The 7,268-nt window shown below is 33.8% G+C and overlaps 1 protein-coding gene across 2 annotated transcripts in view; it reads right to left on the bottom strand.

Annotated features, from left to right (window-relative positions):
• Positions 1-42: 42 nt before the first annotated feature.
• phka1a (phosphorylase kinase, alpha 1a (muscle)) overlaps positions 43-7,268 on the bottom strand; it is a 40,745-nt gene continuing 33,519 nt past the window's right edge. For both annotated transcript variants that reach the window (XM_079433427.1, XM_079433426.1), the window contains one exon: positions 43-339. The gene's annotated coding sequence lies outside the window, so the exon portion shown is untranslated. The remainder of the gene's footprint in view (positions 340-7,268) is intronic.

Here is a 7,268-nt window from a genome sequence, read left to right as displayed (position 1 = left end):
ATCTCTTATCTGATATTAAATAGCAAAAACTCACAAATGTCTGGGTTATTCAATAATTAAAATAATTTTATTTCATTAAGTTGTAAACTATTACATTGTAAGCAAAATAAATAAAAGTTACTATCCCATAACGGCTTCTTGAAGTACATGCAAACATCTACTGCTGGCTTGTAACAAAGACCACAAATGCAAGCCTAAAACACAACTAATGTTAAATACTATACAAAAGTAGTCGCATCTCCATTAGTTGTAGTTGTAAACATAAACTACCTTCTTAGTTTATGCAGGATAGCGCTTCATTTATGTGTTGGCAAACAAAAACCAAAAAGAACAATATAGCTGCGAGCAGCGATGACGGGCCCAAGCCGTCAGCATACGCCACCCCGGTGGCATCGATAAAACGGTGCCCAGCGAGCACAAGCATTACAGTAACCCTCTGGCAGTTTGGTTTTAAGGGATACGGCAATTAAAGGGTTAATCCAAACCATCAACTCTGTGAAACACACACACACAGAACAACATATAAAACTTTAAATTCTGTGAAAATATATTTTTCATTGGTAGTTGATGTTAGTTAATGCATTTACTAATGCTAACAAATGAGAAATTATTATAGTTACCAAAGGTTTTAATGATAAGCATTTTTTAATGATTTATTTTTCCATTAACTAACATGAATAATTTTTACTAACACAAATAAAGTAAAAAATATATTGTTAATATTTAATGTTATTTGTGAATTAACCAATGTTAAAAAACAACATTATTTAACTGTTGTTAATTTACATCATTAATAAATATATACCATTTAATGTTGAAATCAATGTTTTAATGTTTAAAATCAATTCCAAAATGTGTTAATATATTAAATTTTAAAGTTTTATCTTTTGAACATGACTATTTTTCTAACATTAAAAATATTTTGTTCATTGTTAGTTCATTGTAAGTTCATACTATCAATGAAGAATTAACATGCTGTAAAAAATTATATTTTTCATTGTTAGTTCATGTTAATTAATGCATTCCCTACTGTTAACAAATGAGACTTAATTATAAAGTGTTATCAAAACCTTTAATGCTTTATAAGCATTTTTTAAGGATTTTATTGAGAAGTTTAAACAGACTCTCTCTCTCTCTCTCTGTCTCCCTCTCTCTCCCTCTCTGTCTCCCTCTCCCCCCCCCTCCACACTCACTGAACTCACAGTCAGTCACTCACCCAGTCACCTACCGCACACATTAGAAGCACAGTGACAGGATATCTCTGATAAGTTTTAAAATTTTCTTCTCGCCATAGTGTACTGTAAATTCATGGAATTAATCACATATCCTCAGACTGTCTTGTTCTGTGTTTGGTGTGAATTTGTGGTTTCTGCTTGGAGGTGTATGAATTTGTTTACAGCCCGTTTTGAAAAAAAAAACACATTAAAAAAAAAAAGCCGACTTCCTGTTGGTCGTAGCTAATGTCTGTAAATTAGAAAGTTGTCCGGCTTAATGTGAACAATTTATGTACCAAGTTTGGTGTCTGTAGCTATCATTATATATATATAATCATTAATAATTATATTCCATTTAATGTTGATCAATATTAATTCCAAAATGTGTTAATATATTATTAAATTTTAAAGTTTCTCTTTTGAACATGACTATTTTTCTAACATTAAAAATATTTTGTTCATTGTTAGTTCATTGTAAGTTCATACTATCAATGAAGAATTAACATGCTGTAAAAAATTATATTTTTCATTGTTAGTTCATGTTAATTAATGCATTCCCTACTGTTAACAAATGAGACTTAATTATAAAGTGTTATGAAAACCTTTAATGCTTTATAAGCATTTTTTAAAGATTTAAAAAAAACAGACCCTCTCTCTCTTTCTCTCTCTCACCCAGCTCCTCAATCCACACAGTCACTGACAGCCCACCCCACCCCCACCCCTCACTCAGCTGCAGGCTGACAGGGAACTCTCACTCATAGAAGCATTATATCAACTCTCTGATAGTTTTTAAATTTTCTCCTCTGCATAGTGTATTGTAAATTCATGAAATTAATCACATATCCTCAGACTGTATTGTTCTGTGTATGTAATTTTTTATGAAGTGTTTGGAAGCTGCTCTTAAAAGATAAAAAAAAAAAAAAATCTATTTTTTTACTGTAACTTTAATAAATTGCCATTAAATCATCGTTCAAGATATCCTAAATCCGTCTGCAATTTAGCATCTTCAGTATTTTGGCATCATGAGAAAAAATGTTTGGTGTGATTTACGTGTTTCTGCTTTGAGGAGTATGAATTTGTTTACAGCCCGTTTAAAAAAAAAACCACATTAAAATAAATATAGCCGACGTCCTGTTGGTCGTAGCTAATGACTGTAAATGAGAAAGTTGTCCGGATTAATAAGAACAATTTATGTACCGAGTTTGGTGTCTGTAGCTAAAACTAACCCCCCCATTTTTGACAAAAGGTGGCGCTATAGAGTGCCTCTTCCACGCCCGTTTATGAGCTTTTTCCAGTGTCTAACTATCATTAAAATGGATATGTGTGTTGAGTTTTATGACATTCTAAACATGTTATCTGCCTCAAAATCACCAGAAACGAATTTTCAACTTTGACACTTTGCCATGGCAACATAATTTTAGATATCAATATTCCCTTCACAGTTTTACATCGGCCGTGTTTTGACATTATTCTGGTGAAGTTTGAAGCAAATCGAGTAAAAATAAGATGCTGAATTCAAAGCATTTTGAAAACGACACACTTCCTGCAGCCAGTTGGTGGCGCTATAACTTTCAGTCATAATAGTCACATCTATCCGATCGGCATCATACAACGAACAAATCTCTGAAGTTTGATCTACATCATACAATGTATGTGGACGTTATTAGGCATTTCCTGGGTCTCATTTTTCACCATAACTTCATCGCCTCGCCACGGGCAAACCGTTCGACATATCAAAAATATCTTCGCAATTTAGCGTCCCCAATGTCTTGAGATCATGTTCACCTAGTTTGGTGGCAATCGTATGGAAATCCTCAGAGGAGTATATCAAATTCCAGAGCATGTGCTTTTTAAACAGCCCTGAATAGCCGACTTCCTGTTGGGCGGAGCCTATGACATGCTGCATGGAAGTTGTTCAGCTCAATGAGTTCTATATGTGTACCGAGTTTCATATGAATACGTGCAAGTATGTGTGAGCTTTACATCAAGTTTTCTGACAATTTTCCAGGGGGCGCCGTAGAGCCCCTGTGCCACGCCCGGGTCCCAGCCTCAGCGGCGTCCTAATGGCCGCAGGTTCCAATGTGCGTGCCAATTTTCAAGAGTTTTCGGGCACGTTAAGGGCCCCGAAACCCTCCGGATAGTTGAAATAAAAAAAAAATTCTTAGGGGAACAATGATTCAATATAGCTGCGAGCAGCGATGACGGGCCCAAGCCGTCAGCATACGCCACCCCGGTGGCATCGATAAAACGGTGCCCAGCGAGCACAAGCATCACAGTAACCCTCTGGCAGTTTGGTTTTAAGGGATACGGCAATTAAAGGGTTAATCCAAACCATCAACTCTGTGAAACACACACACACAGAACAACATATAAAACTTTAAATTCTATGAAAATATATTTTTCATTGGTAGTTGATGTTAGTTAATGCATTTACTAATGCTAACAAATGAGAAATTATTATAGTTACCAAAGGTTTTAATGATTTATAAGCATTTTTTAATGATTTATTTTTCCATTAACTAAAATGAATAATTTTTTCTAACACAAATGAATAAAGTAAAAAATATATTGTTAATATTTAATGTTATTTGTGAATTAACCAATGTTAAAAAACAACATTATTTAACTGTTGTTAATTTACATCATTAATAAATATATACCATTTAATGTTGAAATCAATGTTTTAATGTTTAAAATCAATTCCAAAATGTGTTAATATATTAAATTTTAAAGTTTTATCTTTTGAACATGACTATTTTTCTAATATTAAAAATATTATGTTCATTGTTAGCTCATTGTAAGTTCATACTATCAATGAAGAATTAACATGCTTTAAAAAATATATTTTTCATTGTTAGTTCATGTTAATTAATGCATTCCCTACTGTTAACAAATGAGACTCAATTATAAAGTGTTATCAAAACCTTTAATGCTTTAAGCATTTTTTAAGGATTTTATTGAGAAGTTTAAACAGACTCTCTCTCTCTCTCTCTCTCTTTCTCTCTCTCTCTCTCTCTCTCTCCCCCTCCACACTCACTGAACTCACACAGTCAGTCACTCACCCAGTCACCTACCGCACACATTAGAAGCACAGTGACAGGATATCTCTGATAAGTTTTAAAATTTTCTTCTCGCCATAGTGTACTGTAAATTCATGGAATTAATCACATATCCTCAGACTGTCTTGTTCTGTGTTTGGTGTGAATTTGTGGTTTCTGCTTGGAGGTGTATGAATTTGTTTACAGCCCGTTTTGAAAAAAAAAAACACATAAAAAAAAAAAAGCCGACTTCCTGTTGGTCGTAGCTAATGTCTGTAAATTAGAAAGTTGTCCGGCTTAATGTGAACAATTTATGTACCAAGTTTGGTGTCTGTAGCTATCATTATATATATATAATCATTAATAATTATATTCCATTTAATGTTGATCAATATTAATTCCAAAATGTGTTAATATATTATTAAATTTTAAAGTTTCTCTTTTGAACATGACTATTTTTCTAACATTAAAAATATTTTGTTCATTGTTAGTTCATTGTAAGTTCATACTATCAATGAAGAATTAACATGCTGTAAAAAATTATATTTTTCATTGTTAGTTCATGTTAATTAATGCATTCCCTACTGTTAACAATTGAGACTTAATTATAAAGTGTTATGAAAACCTTTAATGCTTTATAAGCATTTTTTAAAGATTTAAAAAAAACAGACCCTCTCTCTCTTTCTCTCTCTCACCCAGCTCCTCAATCCACACAGTCACTGACAGCCCACCCCACCCCCACCCCTCACTCAGCTGCAGGCTGACAGGGAACTCTCACTCATAGAAGCATTGTAACAACTGTCTGATAGTTTTTAAATTTTCTCCTCTGCATAGTGTATTGTAAATTCATGAAATTAATCACATATCCTCAGACTGTATTGTTCTGTGTATGTAATTTTTTATGAAGTGTTTGGAAGCTGCTCTTAAAAGATAAAAAAAAAAAAAAAATCTCTTTTTTACTGTAACTTTAATAAATTGCCATTAAATCATCGTTCAAGATATCCTAAATCCGTCCGCAATTTAGCATCTTCAGTATTTTGGCATCATGAGAAAAAATGTTTGGTGTGATTTACGTGTTTCTGCTTTGAGGAGTATGAATTTGTTTACAGCCCGTTTTAAAAAAAAACCCACATTAAAATAAATATAGCCGACGTCCTGTTGGTCGTAGCTAATGACTGTAAATTAGAAAGTTGTCCGGATTAATAAGAACAATTTATGTACCGAGTTTGGTGTCTGTAGCTAAAACTAACCCCCCCATTTTTGACAAAAGGTGGCGCTATAGAGTGCCTCTTCCACGCCCGTTTATGAGGTTTTTCCAGTGTCTAACTATCATTAAAATGGATATGTGTGTTGAGTTTCATGACATTCTAAACATGTTATCTGCCTCAAAATCACCAGAAACGAATTTTCAACTTTGACACGTTGCCATGGCAACATAATTTTAGATATCAATATTCCCTTCACAGTTTTACATCGGCCGTGTTTTGACATTATTCTGGTGAAGTTTGAAGCAAATCGAGTAAAAATAAGATGCTGAATTCAAATAATTTTGAAAACGACACACTTCCTGCAGCCAGTTGGTGGCGCTATAACTTTCAGTCATAATAGTCACATCTATCCGATCGGCATCATACAACGAACAAACCACTGGAGTTTGATCAACATCATACAATGTATGTGGACGTTATTAGGCATTTCCTGGGTCTCATTTTTCGCCATAACTTCATCGCCTCGCCACGGGCAAACCGTTCGACATATCAAAAATATCTTCGCAATTTAGCGTCCCCAATGTCTTGAGATCATGTTCACCGAGTTTGGTGGCAATCGTATGGAAATCCTCAGAGGAGTATATCAAATTCCAGAGCATGCGCTTTTTAAACAGCCCTGAATAGCCGACTTCCTGTTGGGCGGAGCCTATGACATGCTGCGCGAAAGTTGTTCGGCTCAATGAGTTCTATATGTGTACCGAGTTTCATATGAATACGTGCAAGTATGTGTGAGCTATACATCAAGCTTTCTGACAATTTTCCAGGGGGCGCCGTAGAGCCCCTGTGCCACGCCCGGGTCCCAGCCTCAGCGGCGTCCTAATGGCCGCAGGTTCCAACGTGCGTGCCAATTTTCGAGAGTTTTCGGGCACGTTAAGGCCCCCAAAAGTGCCCGGATGATTGAAATAAAAAAAAAAAAAAAAAAAAAAAAAAAAAAAAAAAAAAAAAATATAGCTGCGAGCAGCGATGACGGGCCCAAGCCGTCAGCATACGCCACCCCGGTGGCATCGATAAAACGGTGCCCAGCGAGCACAAGCATTACAGTAACCCTCTGGCAGTTTGGTTTTAAGGGATACGGCAATTAAAGGGTTAATCCAAACCATCAACTCTGTGAAACACACACACACACAGAACAACATATAAAACTTTAAATTCTGTGAAAATATATTTTTCATTGGTAGTTCATGTTAGTTAATGCATTTACTAATGCTAACAAATGAGAAATTATTATAGTTACCAAAGGTTTTAATGATTTATTTTTCCATTAACTAACATGAATATTTTTTTCTAACACAAATGAATAAAGTAAAAAATATATTGTTAATATTTAATGTTATTTGTGAATTAACCAATGTTAAAAAACAACATTATTTAACTGTTGTTAATTTACATCATTAATAAATATATACCATTTAATGTTGATCAAAATCAATTCCAAAATGTGTTAATATATTATTACATTTTAAAGTTTTATCTTTTGAACATGACTATTTTTCTAATATTAAAAATATTTTGTTCATTGTTAGTTCGTTGTAAGTTCATACTATCAATGAAGAATTAACATGCTGTAAAATATATATTTTTCATTGTTAGTTCATGTTAATTAATGCATTCCCTACTGTTAACAAATGAGACTTAATTATAAAGTGTTATCAAAACCTTTAATGCTTTATAAGCATTTTTTAAGGATTTTATTGAGAAGTTTAAACAGACCCTCTCTCTCTCTCTCTCTCCCTCCACACTCACTGAAC

This window comes from Barbus barbus (assembly GCF_936440315.1).
Source record: "Barbus barbus genome assembly, chromosome: 2".
Classification (NCBI taxonomy): Eukaryota; Metazoa; Chordata; class Actinopteri; order Cypriniformes; family Cyprinidae; genus Barbus; species Barbus barbus.
The sequence above is the reverse complement of the archived record's forward strand: the minus strand, read 5'-3'. Positions and strand labels throughout refer to the sequence as shown.